General features: G+C 44.3%; 1 protein-coding gene across 3 annotated transcripts in view; it reads right to left on the bottom strand.

The window, feature by feature from the left end:
* Positions 1 to 7,572, bottom strand: part of APBB2 (amyloid beta precursor protein binding family B member 2) — a 478,208-nt gene extending 470,636 nt beyond the window's left edge. For 2 of the 3 annotated variants that reach the window (XM_040335048.1, XM_040335053.1), the window contains exon 1: positions 7,436 to 7,569. The gene's annotated coding sequence lies outside the window, so the exon portion shown is untranslated. Of the gene's footprint in view, positions 1 to 7,435 lie in introns of all 3 variants that reach the window. The other variant, XM_040335050.1, reaches the window with a different exon arrangement.
* Between the last annotated feature and the right edge of the window lie 6,507 nt (positions 7,573 to 14,079).

Raw genomic sequence — 14,079 nt, 5'->3', positions numbered from 1 at the left:
TTTTAAGTCCGACTTCAGCACAAATTTTAGGACTGAATTCAGACCTGAAACGGACCAGAAGATCACAATCTCCTGAATTGGATGCGGGGAAACCCGGATCCAATTTGCAATAGTGTGAAGCCAGCCTAAATGTTGCTGTAGGCCTCTTGGCAGCCTCCCTGACCAGTTTTCTTCTCATCTTTTCATCGGTTTTGGAGGGACGTCCAGTTCTTGGTAATGTCACTGCTGTGCCATATTTTTCTCCACTTGATGACTGTCTTCACTGTGTTCCGTGGTATATCTAATGCCTTGGAAAAAAAATTGTACCCTTCTCCTGACCGATGCCTTGGAAGCTCTCTGCGGACCATGGCTTTTTCTATAGGATGCAACTAAGAAAATGTCAGGAAAGACCTACTAGAAACAGCTGAACTTTATTTGGGGTTAATCAGAAGCACTTTAAATGATAGATGTGTACTAACTCCGACTTAAAATGATTTTGAATGTGATTGCTTAATTCTGAACACAGCTACATCCGCAGTCATAAGAGGGTGTGCACACTTATGCAACCATAGTATTTTATTTTTTTAGTTTTACACCCCCCCCTAAAATAATTCAGTTTGTTTTTCAATTGAGTTGTAGAGTTTATAGTTCACATTAAAGCTGAAAAAAGTTATGAACGGATTCATCTTTGTCTTATTATTTATTACCTGACATTCTATATATATATATATATATATATATATATATATATATATATATATATATATATATATATATACACATACATACATATACACACAGTTGTGCTGCTGAAGCCATTTATTATCAATCAACTGTGTTTACACTTTTTAAATCATAATAGCAACAGAAACTACCCAAATGACCCTGATCAAAAGTTTACATACCCTAATTATTTTGGCCTGATAACATGCACACAAGTTGACACAAATGGGTTTGAATGGTTATTAACCACTTCCCGCCCAGTCTATAGCAGAATGATGGCCGGGCTGTGGTTCAGTTATCCTTACTGGACGTCATATGATGTCCAGCAGGATAACAGCCGCCGCGCGTCTGTGGGGGGCACGCATTGCGGCGATCGGTGGTGCAGTGTGTCCACGTGATCAGCCGTGTCCAATCACGGCTGATCATAATGTGAACAGGAAGAGCCATTGATCGGCTTTTCGTCACTCGCGTCTGACAGATGTGAGGAGAGGAAAGCAGATCGGCTGCAAATCAGTGCCCAGGGAGCTGCCATTCAGTGCCCATCCCCAATGCCTGCCAGTGCCATGTATCAGTGCCCATCAGTGTCGCCTATCAGTGACACTCATAAGTACCCAGCAGTGCAGCCTTTCAGTGCCCGTCAGTGTCGCCTATCAGTGCCATCCATGAGTGCCCATCAGTGCCGTCTATCAATGCCCATCAGTGCTGCATATCAGTGCCACCCATCAGTGCCGCCTATTAGTGCCCATCGTCAGTGCCCATCAGTGTCACCTCATTGGTACCACCTTATCAGTGCCCGTCAGTGACGTCTCATCAGTGCCCATCAGTTAAGGAGAAAACGTACTTATTTGCAACATTTTATAACATAAATAAAATGAAAAAAACATTTTTTTCTACATTTTCTGTATTTTTTTTATTTGTTTAGAAAAAAATAAAAACCACAGAGGTGATCAAATACCATCAAAAGAAAGCTCTATTTGTGGGAACAACATTATAAAAATTCTGTTTGGCTACATTGTAGCATGACCGCACAATTGTCATTTAAACAGCGACAGCACTGAAAGCTGAAAATTGGCTTGGGCAAGTAGGGGGTGTAAGTGCCTGGTATTGAAGTGGTTAAAGGTAACCATCCTCACCTGTGATCTGTTTGCTTGTAATTAGTGTGTATGTATAAAAGGTCAGTGAGTTTCTGGACTTTCTGACAGACCCTAGCATCTTTCATCCAGTGCTGCACTGACATTTCTGGATTCTGAGTCTTGGGGAAAGCAAAATAATTGTCAAGGGATCTGCGGGAAAAGGTAGCTGAACTGTATAAAACAGAGGCATTCAGGCAACTAGTATTCTGGGAAAGAGATCTGCAATGAAAAACAATAAGAAAGTTTCTATAAGGGACGGCTTTACTTCTACTGAAGTCCACACTTTGTAAAATGGTAGGATACTATAAAATCATACAGAACTGGGTGCCATCAGCAGTTGCCATTGCTGATTAAGGCGGCCCATACATGGATCGAACTTCGACCGATTGAGCAGGGACAAGCCAAATTTTAATCCATGCATGGACAGGCTAGCTGTACAGAAGTCAATCTACCGATCAACTTCTGTACACCAAGCCTGTTGGATTTTTCCCGAACAATTGTTGCCACCAACGATATCCATCAACACTGATCAATGTGTTCTGACAGCGAGGAAGGCTTCCTGCTGTCAAAATACAATAGAACAACGGACTGATTCTCCCATCCAGTGTGTGGGGATGGGGGAATGAATAATGTACCCTTGTTCCACTAGTAAGTCACTTACCGAGAAAAAGCATGTGCACATCAGACATACTGCTACCTGATATATTAATTACATACAAAGCCATCCACAACTCTGCCCCGAGCTACATCACCAATCTTGTCTCCAAATATCACCCAAACCATCCTCTCCGCTCTTCTCAAGACCTCCTACTCTTAAGCTCTCTCGTCTCCTCCTCTCATGCTCCTCTCCAGGATTTCTCCAAAGCCTCTCCCATCCTCTGGAACTCGCTACCTCAACCTGTCCGGCTATCCCCTACTCTTGCTACCGCCAGGCGATCCCTGAAAACTCATCTCTTCAGGGAAGCCTATCACGTCTCCAACTAATATTTTAACACTTCCATCATCTGATTTGCCACAGTTACAACCTTTTGTACCACCTGCCCCACCCTATTAGATTGCAAACTCTTCTGAGCAGGGCCCTTTCAATCCTCTTGTATTTTATTGTATTATAACGGTATTATCTGCCTTTTACATTGTAAAGCGATGCGTAAACTGTTGGCGCTATATAAATCCTGTATAATAATAATAATAATATATTGACATTTTTCCAGATCAGTAACTAGTAGTCATGGATAAAGTGGGATAGCAGGTCTGCCATGGTGGACCACATTTTTTAGATTTCTGAGTGCTGCTCTGCAGATTGAAGTAGTCTACTTCTATATGGGAATTTTCTGACATCCTACATATTGCAGAGTGGTACAAGACCAAATGCCTGCTAGAACACAGAAATAGAGAAACCAACACGTACAGTAGATCTCTGGATTGCAACCGTGTAGGTTAAGGGTAATTGACAGCTATTACACTTACCACCCCCACACTCCGAGATCGGTTCCTCATGGAGACAGATATATTCATTTCTGCAACCAACAATACTTTTACAAGGCAATGTAAAGTACTAGTGATTTCAGATTCTCAACTGCTGTGAATTAAGTCGAGCTGACTGTATCCAATTAACATGTCTTCAAAATTAAAAACAATGAGCAAACGGCTTTCAAGTCACAAATTGCAAAGAAGAAAAGGGTGAATGTTGCTATATATACAGTTACTTGTTTACAAACAATAACTCTTAGATATCTACATAATTTGGCTTCTTCTCAATTTATTTAATTCTAAAGCTGCGCACACATGACTGTTTTTCATGACGTGAAAAATGAAATTTTTTAAAATGGTCATTAAAAACGATCGTGTGTAGGCTCCAGAGCATTTTCCATGACGTGAAAAATGGGCATTAAAAATTTAGAACATGCTCGTTTTTTTTGCGTTGTTTTTCCCATTGTCGTTTTTAAAAAAAAAAAACGTGCATGCTCAGAAGCAAGTTATGAGACGGGAGCGCACGTTCTGGTAAAACTAGCGTTTGTAATGAAGATAGCACATTCGTCATGCTGTAACAGACTGAAAAGCACGAAGACTGAAAAGCGGGAATCGTCTCTCACCAAACTTTTACTAACACAAAATCAGCAAAGCAGCCCCAAGGGTGGCGCCATCTGAATGGAACTTCCTCTTTATAGTGCCGTTGTACGTGTTTTATGTCACCGCGCTTTGCTCGAGCATTTTTTTTTCACGATCATGTGTATGCAAGGCAGGCTTGACAAGAATCACGAAAAAAAAAAAACGTTGTTTTTTCTAGAACATTAAAAATGGTCGTGTGTACGCGGCATAATATATTTATAGTCCAATTATGGTCAAACATTTTTTTTACAATGCATTTTGGCTGTGCCCGCACTGCATGGGTTAACTGCTCACTTTGTCTAGGGATGAATACAGAGCCTATACTCTCCTGATCCTTCGATCCCCTGGAAATTGTCCCTCCCCCATGTCCAAGGGTGGACTGTTCCGGGCATCTTCATGTCCAGAGCTGGTCTATGGGCATGATGACGTCAGGAACAGTCCACCGCTCAAGACTGCTAGACTACAGGGGGGGAGGGGGGCAGGCAACCTGCAGAGACTGGTAATGTGCTTTGGGGGGGGTCTGAGGATTAGGTGAGTATATTTTGGCTCTCCAATCCCCTATACAAAAACGGGCAGTTAACTCATGCAGCGAGCCTGTGCCCCACAAAAAAAAAAAAATTGCCCAGAGTTCAGCTTTAAAGTTTAAGTTTTAACACAAACAGAAAAATCAGCACAAAGGACAATTAGTATGATGTGTCCCTTCTGCTAATTCCTCTTGTTTTAGAAGAAGTCTTCATCTTTTCTACACCCCTGGATCTTGCAGGAATAGGCAGGCATAGTCAATCTCTCTTCATAAGAACTACTGACAGCTGTTTAGCTATATTAACCCCTACCACACTGGAAGATTACAGCTGCGGTGGTGTATGTGTGTTTGGGGAGTGGTGACTGACAGTTACCAGCTCTCTGCTCATGGAGCTATGAGAAATGAGAGATCTGTGGTATTTGATCACTCAGTTCCCAGTCTTAGAAGCGGCGAGGGACAGATGCAGTATTGCATCAATGCTGCCTCTACCTGAGTAAGTAGGATTTAAAAGAGAAGCCAAACTTCTCTTTTAAGAGGATCCGTTTCAGCATCCTGTTTATTGGCATGATGTACCTTTTATATGCTCTTCAAAAAGCCACCCCTTCGAATAAAGTGATTATGAATGTTTTTCCTGTGTCCCCACTGAGACAGGAAAGCCAGCCAGAGCAGACACAAGTGTCATCAGTAAATGTGTGTAGCAGTGAAGCAGCCTATGTGAGCTCCGCTTACCGTAGGCCTCTCCATCACATACTGCGTGTGCAGCAGCATCAGCTGGAGCGTAGTGTGAGCTCCCAGGCGGGGGACACCCACCACGTTTGCTGCTACATGATAACCTGTTACATTTTCTTATCACTGATTGCACCTTTTCTCTATAAACCTTGGAAACATGAAAACTGCATTGTGATTTAGGGAAATGCGACATACACAGCACCATGCCATATATTCAACAAGCAATCATTTCATAGATATTTGATGTCATTATTTAAGCATTACTAACGAAACATAGATCCTGGTAAAATTGCAATGTGTAATCAATGCCAAGCCTTATTCTACATTCAATCCCCACCCTCCATCTTAATCAGGATTTGTTTCGAGCTATTATGACATCACCTATCCATAGATGTCACCTATCAAGGACATTCTAGACATATGTTTCATTGCGCTGATGAATTTCTCTCTATCAACTGAACTCTGATAATACAAAGCTTTTAACACAAAGCTTAATCTTTCTTTTCACATCTCTACATGAAAGGTGTTCAGATGAGATGCGCTTTTAGATGTTTAAAGCACACAGGCTCCTCTTAAGAAATTGTGTATTGCTTTCATGCTCCCAGCCCTGGGGCCATACATTCCTGCCAGTGTAGATTCAGCTACTTGTAAAGACGGCTTCAGCAGCCAGACAGGGAAATGTAAGAGGAGCTGGCTGAATGGTATGGTACTGCGAATGGATCAGTGACTACCACTGATCTCTACAATGTTCGCACATATGTGTGCCGCTAAAGCAAGCAACGCATACAAGTATCACTGCAGGTGCCTGATACACCGTTCCTAAAACGGCCTGAATGCAGAAAATGACACCGAGAACAGATCAGGGGCTGTCACAGATTTCTAACATTCTCATACATAGTATCACTGCATGTGTCCATTATAATAAATGGTCTAAATATATAGAAGGACACTCATCATCACATACATAGAACGACAATCATCATCACATACATAGAACGACAATCATTACATACATAGAATGACAATCATTACATACATAGAATGACGCCCATCATTACATACATAGAATGACGCCCATCATCACATACATAGAATGACGCCCATCATCACATACATAGAATGACGCCCACCATCACATATATAGAATGACTCCAATCATCACATACATATAATGACGCCCACCATCACATATATAGAATGACGCCCATCATCTCATACATAGAATGACACTCATCATCTCATACATAGAATGACACCCATCATCTCATACATAGAATGACACCCATCATCTCATACATAGAATGACACCCATCATCTCATACATAGAATGACACCCATCATCTCATACATAGAATGACACCCATCATCTCATACATAGAATGACACCCATCATCTCATGCATAGAATGACACCCATCATCTCATACATAGAATGACACCCATCATCTCATACATAGAATGACACTCATCATCTCATACATAGAATGACACCCATCATCTCATACATAGAAGGACACCCATCATCTCATACATAGAATGACACCCATCATCTCATACATAGAAGGACACTTATCATTACATACATAGAATGACACCCATCATCTCATACATAGAATGACACCCATCATCTCATACATAGAATGACACTCATCATCTCATACATAGAATGACACCCATCATCTCATACATAGAAGGACACCCATCATCTCATACATAGAATGACACTCATCATCACATACATAGAATGACACTCATCATCACATACATAAAAGGACACTCATCATCACATACATAGAATGACACTTATCATCACATACATAGGACACATCATCACATCTCACATATACTGATTTAATATATAAAATAACACTAAAGAGCATCTTTAACACAAAGTGTAAGAAAAAACTTGATGCCATCCCTAGCATAAAATATACGACCAATTATTTTCAAATCTGCTCCCAAGGCATAGGTTGGTTCATGCAGAGGAGTTGATGGAAACCAATGAGAAAAGGAATGAAAAGAACACACGACAGTCACCAATATGACTTTCAGCCCAGCAGCACAACATTGGTAATACAGTAGTGTGCCTCCCCAGATCCTCACTGCTAACCGCTGCATTCCACAGCCTGGGTCCTTCTCTCTGGCAAGTCAAACCAAACAGACTCTCCTAGCCCAGCAGCCAGGAATCAGAGTTTCTGCTCTCCAGAATTACCAATTCATGGCAATCCCAGCTCACTTACTTGTGTGTCTGTGCTGCTGTCAGTGCTCCATCCAGGGCTGGCTGTCTGCTAGCCTGTTCACATTCTCCCCCACACAAGAAACACCAGCCTCAGCAGCCGGAAGCTAATTCCAGCTCACAGCTCTCAACTCAGGAAATAATTCCCAGCCCCTCCTTCCCTCTTCCCTACTTCTTCTTTGGAAAGAATGGAAAGTGACCCTGCCTGGAAAAGACTTCTAGTGCCACCTGCTGCACAACTGAGGCATAGTCTTCAGGGCAGGTATACAATAGAGTAATGGGTTAAGTTAGAGTGCTAAAATCATAGCAATATAAAAAGGATTTACCTTTTTTTCAGTTCCTCTCATGAATTCATTCACACAATAGTTCACGATACATAACAATTATGCTTATAGTAACTGAATAATAAGAAGTGGCAGTGTATTGGCATGTTGCCTACAATTGAATGAATAAGCAAATAAATGAATGAATGGTTATTTATTTATTTTTATTGAAAATAAATATTTCCTTATCCAAAGATACATAAGACAAATCACAAACAACAACAACGAAAAAAAACAAACATAAGTTTTACTTATTCAAAAGAGACAAGACCCATAGGGCCAACAAAATGAGGATACAGATGCATATTATACTCTAATGCCCTGTACACACGATCGGATATCTGATGGAATCTAATCCGATGAATTTTTTCGTCGCATATGTGATGAAGCTGACTTTCATCAGTCTTGCCCACACACCATCAGTCAAAAATCCGACCATGTCCAACGCGGTGACATAAAACACTACGACGTGCTGAGAAAAATTAAGTTCAATGCTTCCGAGCATGCGTCGACTTGATTCTGAGCATGCATGGATTTTTCTCCGATGGAGTTCCACACAGACGATCGTTTTTTTCTATCGTTTTTTTATCCATAGGAAATTTTTAAAACATGCTCTATTTCCTGACAGACTCCATGGCAGACTACGTGTGGGTTAACTCCGCCTCCTCTCCACTGCTATAGGACCCCCTACCCATAAATTTGAGCTCACCTCCATGAATGGTGTTCCTTTTTTGTCCTCCTCACGTGGACCCTACATCATGCGATTCTGTGCGATGTCCAGGATTTTGGATACTTGGTACTTTCGTCTGCGGTGCACCCAGGGTCCAGCTATGAGCGGGCGAGTGGTCTGTAGGGCTGATAATACCCCTATGGTGGAAGGGATGTGGCCCCAAAGTACTGGATTGAACGTCTGGCACAGGAGTCTCCGGCTGGCAAGGTCTGAAGAATCTACTTTTATCTTCCATGGCAGCGTCTCTCTGTGTTTGTCTGTGTATTGCCTTTGCTTGTGCACCATATTGTTTATCAGGCTCCCAGTATGTGTGGAACGCTTCTGCATTCCAGGATGTCTCCCTCTTCCTGGTCCCGGGTCGCCGTACGTCCGCGCATGCGCAAAGCCGCGGTGAAACCGAGGCTTGGTTTCCGTGCATGCGCGGTGCGGCGGAGGGGTCAGAGGCCGCATAGGCGCAGTCGGGCCGGTCTTCTTGGCACATGCGCGTCACGGGGATTGGCCGTGACGTCATTCCGGCGGGGGATTTAAACCGCTGAGGTGTCCTAAACAGGTGGGATAACCTGTGGGCAATAGCGGCGGCATCCCGGAGCATCAACCTCACTTGGGCAAGGTAAGCCCTGTCTTGGGGGAGTGTACCACTAAAGACATAAAAAAAAAAAAATGTATTTAATTTTAATTTATTTGTTTACTTACACTTCCTTAGTGCTAAGTGGTATCCTTGATGCCTGTCACTGCGTTTTCCCCTCATTATGGATCCTTCACCGCCGTGTGGCCAGCCCTCCCTCACAAGGTATGTGCGGAGGGGGAGGGGGATGGTAGATAATATGTTTTTTGCAATTGTGGTTGCTAAATTGTGTTTTCTGGAAACCTTCCTTCCCCTCCCTTGTCTGTACTGTTTTTTTCACTACAGCCCGGCTGAATCTGTTCATCGGTCACAAGATAGGGACCTTGCCAGGCCACAAGACCATCATCAGTCATCTTCCAGGTCCAGACGGGACACCCCGTCTGGGTCCCACTATCACAGGGGACACTCACATTCCCCCTCTAAGTATAGGAGATGTTCCCATTCCTCCTCAAGTCACCGCTACCACCACCGCGATAGTCGCTCTGACCATAGAGCATGCTGGGGATGTAAAATCAGAATCCCGGAGGGCAAATCGCTATGCGACCCATGTTATGCCCGAGCGGTCGGTGAGAAAGAGACAGAAAAACAAAATCTTGAGTCTCTTGTTAAACGTGTGGTGCAACAATCTATGAAAGAATTAGACACCCCCCACATGAGGAGCCAGTCCACCACCTTTTCTGGCTCCCTGGCTGATGAGGCCCAGGAGGATCCCGGACAATTCCAGCCTCATGATGCCTCCCATGATTCCTTGCATAGCGAGATGAAGGGAGATGATTATTCTGTGGGTTTTGACTACGCTTTAGTCTCCCCATTAATCAAGGCGGTCAAGGAGACCCTAAAACTGGAGGATACTGCTGCTCCCCCAGAGAAACAGAGAAAGCTGTTCAAACAACTAGGGAAAGAACGTTCCATTTTCCACTTCCCTCCGAACTGAAAGATGTTTTTGAGGAAGAATGGAGCAAAGGGGATAAAAAAGTTTCAATGTTGAACAAAACTTCAAAACTTTATCCTTTTAAAGCTGAGGATGTAAAACACCTGGAAAATGCTCCCCTTGTGGATGCAGCAGTAATGCGCCTAGCGAAACATGTCACCCTTCCGCTAGAAGATACAGTATCTTTTAAGGATGGTCTGGAGCGCAAAATAGATCAAGATCTTAAAAGGATCTATAACTTGGCCGGAATGGCCTGCAAACCAACCTTGGCACTGGCAGTCACGTCCAAAGCTATGGAGGCCTGGGTTGACAACGTGGATTCAGTTCTGAAAGGAGTATCAGAAGATCTAGCTCAAGGATCGGCAGTACAAGAGCTTAAATTGGCGGTTGCCTTTTTGGGGGAGGCATAGATTGACCTTATTCGCCTGATGGCCAGATCGATGTTGACTTCAGTCACAGCCAAACGGGCTTTGTGGTTGCGTCCCTGGCTTGCTGACCCAGCCTCTAAGCAGGCATGGTGTAAAATTCCCTTTGAGGGGTCATCATTGTTCGGTAACAAATTGGATAATGCCATTTCTAAGGCCACAGGTGGGAAGTCGGGGTTCCTCCCCCAGGACAGGTGTCCGTTTAACCAGAGAAGGCCTCAGCGTAGGCGCAGTACAGAGCGCTCGAGGGAAACACGCTCCTATAAACCCGGCCGGGATTTCAGGAGAAGCTGGAACTGGAATCAAGGACAGTCTTCCTTTCAGAAGTCTGCCAAGAAACAAACATCTGGTGGACGTGAGCCAACAAAATCTTTTTGATATTGGGCCCGCCCAGGCGGGTAGGGTAGGGGCTCGCTTACATCATTTTCGGCACGTCTGGGTGGCCTCAATCTCGGACTATTGGACCATCAAAACGGTCTCCACAGGCCACACTTGGTCCTTCATCAAAGTTCCTCCCCACAGACCAATGTCCACGACACTATCACGATCGGAAGAAAAACGACAAGTTCTACTGTCTTACGTAAATACTCTGAGAAATCAAGGAGCAGTGGTGCCCGTTCCGAAGAAAGAGGAATTCCAGGGAGTATACTCCCCTCTTTTTCTGGTGCAAAAAAAGAACGGCTCTTGGCGCCCGGTGATAGACCTTACATTCCTCAACAAGTTCATAAGGCACGAGAAATTCAAAATGGAGTCACTCTCGACCATCCAGAAAATAGTCCAACCAGGCGACTGGTTAATCTCCATAGATTTAAAGGACGCATACTTCCATGTTCCAGTGGCGGAAGTTTTCCACAAATACCTTTGTTTCCAGGTCGGTCAAGAGCACCTACAGTTTGTATGTCTTCCGTTCGGACTAACAACCTCTCCAAGAGTTTTTTCCAAAGTCCTGTTGGCAGTAGTGTCCCTTATCAGAACAAAAGGGGTACGACTGTACCACTACCTGGACGACCGGTTAGTTCTATCTCAAGACAGGCAACTACTTCTAGTCCACAAGGAACAAGTAATTTCCACACTTTTGGAATTCGGATGGCTCCTAAACCGAGAGAAAAGCCAACTAGAACCGACCCAGTGCCTAATTTACCTCGGAGCTCAGTTCAACACCATAGAGAACACTATCTCTCTTCCAGAGGAAAAGATCCCAGTCATTCGGGAAAGGATCTCCCTAGCCCTAGATTCTTCACACCTGAGAGCTTCGCAGTGCCTAAAGATAATCGGCACAATGGTGGCCACAGCCCCTATGGTCAAATGGGCAATGTGGAGGCTTCGTCCCTTCCAAGCGGGCTTCCTTCAGCAATGGAGGTCGGAAGACATGAGTCAGTTGATGAAGAACAGTCTCCTTTGGTGGCTCCAATGCAAAAACCTGTTGACATGCCACTCTCTTGTTCCCATCCAATGGGTGCCTGTTACTTCCGATGCCAGCAATGCGGGCTGGGGGGCCCATCAAGAACTGGCACAAGGCCAAATGTTCTGGAGCTTCGTGCGGCATGGTGTGCCCTTCAATCTTTTTCTCATCTCCTGAAAGGGAAATCAGTTTTACTCAAGATGGACAACACCACGGCTGTGGTGTATGTGAAGAGACAAGGGGGCACTCGGAGTTCCGCTCTTCTCCAAGAGGTCAAGCCCATCTTGACCTGGGCTCAAAGGAACCTGCTCAATCTGTCAGCAGTCTTCATTCCAGGAGAGCAGAACACTCAAGCAGATTTCTTGTCTCGCAACAATCTAGACAACAACGAATGGTCACTGCATCCACAGACCTTCAAGTGGATCCTATCGTTGGGAATCGATCTCGAGGTGGATCTGTTTGCATCTCCCTGCAACCACAAACTCAACAAATACTACATTTGAGTCCGTTGCAGTCAAGCCTTCGGAGTAGATGCTTTAACGAGTCAGTGAAACTTCAACAGGGCGCATGCCTTCCCTCCACCTCCAATCATTCTAAAATTCCTTCAGAGGCTTCAATTGGAGACAATCAAAGTGGTGACAATAGCACCCTACTGGCCGAGCAGGCCGTGGTTTCCCCTCATGATCCAGATGAGCTTCCGGGACCCGTTGCCTCTCCCTCTCAGACCGGATCTTCTTTCTCAGGGGGCGACCCTGCACCCCTGTCCAGCGATACTGAGACTGATGGTCTGGTTCTTGAGAGGGAGAGGCTAGAGTCTCTCGGGTGTGCTTCGACAGTTATTTCTACTCTCATGAGTTCCAAAAAGCCTAGTACCAACAGAGTTTACAGTAGAATATGGGCCAAGTTTGTTAACTTTTCAACGTCAACAGGAAGATCTTGCAGAAACCCTGGAGTCCAAGACATCCTCAGTTTTCTCCAGTCTGGCCTGGAGCTTCCTCTATCGGTTAGTTCCCTTAGAGTGCAAGTATCGGCTCTGTCAGCCTTTTCAGGAACAGCATGGGCAACTCACCCACTGATACGACAATTGTTCCGTAGAGCATCGAGACTCAGACCTCAGAGGAAACCTAGATTCCCCAAATGGGATCTTCCACTCGTCCTTGATGCATTGTCAATTCTAAATAACAAAGATCTTTCATTGAAGGACTTGTCACTAAAACTGGCCTTTTTGGTGGCCATCACCTCAGCTAAAAGGGTATCGGAGTTGAGCTTTTTGGGATGTCAGGAACCTTTTCTGACTTTCTTTCCGGACCGGGTGGTCCTTATTCCCATGCTTGGGTCCAAGCCAGAAGTTACTTCCGTGTTTCACGAAAACCAGGAGATAGTGCTTCCTACTTTCAAGTCTCCAGAATCCACAGAAGTACATCCTTTGGATGTGGGAGAGAATACTTAAGAGTCACTTCATCTTTCAGATGTTCCAATCATCTGTTCTTATTACACTCTGGCAGCAACAGAGGAAAACGTGCTTCTTCAAGAACAATAGCGGCCTTGATTGTTCAAGCTATTCAACAAGCTTACAGGGCAAAGGGCTTGGCTCCTCCAGAGGCGGTGACGGCTCATTCCACCAGAGGCATTGCGACCTCATGGGCAGCGGCTCGACATGTGGCTCCTGATGTGATATGCAAGGCAGCCTTGTGGTCTTCGATAAACACTTTCATGTCTCATTATTGTATAGAGCCTGCTTCCCTTTCTTCTGTTAATTTTGGCCTAAGAATCCTGTCAGTTGACCGGAGAGATTAAAAATGTTTTTGTTCAGCATACCCTCTCGTGTGGATTGGCTAGTTATTTCCCACACGTAGTCTGCCATGGAGTCTGTCAGGAAAACGGAAAATGTATTACCAAATACTTACCGTAATTTTCCTTTCCTGATAGACTCCATGGCAGACGGAGTTCCCACCCATGAATATGAATATAAGAGTTGGACTGTGAGTCGGCTAGTTACGAAACACCATCCATGGAGGTGAGCTCAAATTTATGGGTAGGGGGTCCTATAGCAGTGGAGAGGAGGCAGGGTTAACCCACACGTAGTCTGCCATGGAGTCTATCAGGAAAGGAAAATTACGGTAAGAATTTGGTAATACATTTTCCGTTTTTTTTTCACCGATGGAAAACAAACCGATGGGGCCCACACGATCGGTTTGTCCGATGAAAACGG

Source organism: Rana temporaria, chromosome 1, assembly GCF_905171775.1.
Source record: "Rana temporaria chromosome 1, aRanTem1.1, whole genome shotgun sequence".
Taxonomy (NCBI): Eukaryota; Metazoa; Chordata; class Amphibia; order Anura; family Ranidae; genus Rana; species Rana temporaria.
Note: the sequence above shows the minus strand (reverse complement) of the source record. Positions and strands in the feature narration are given on the sequence as shown.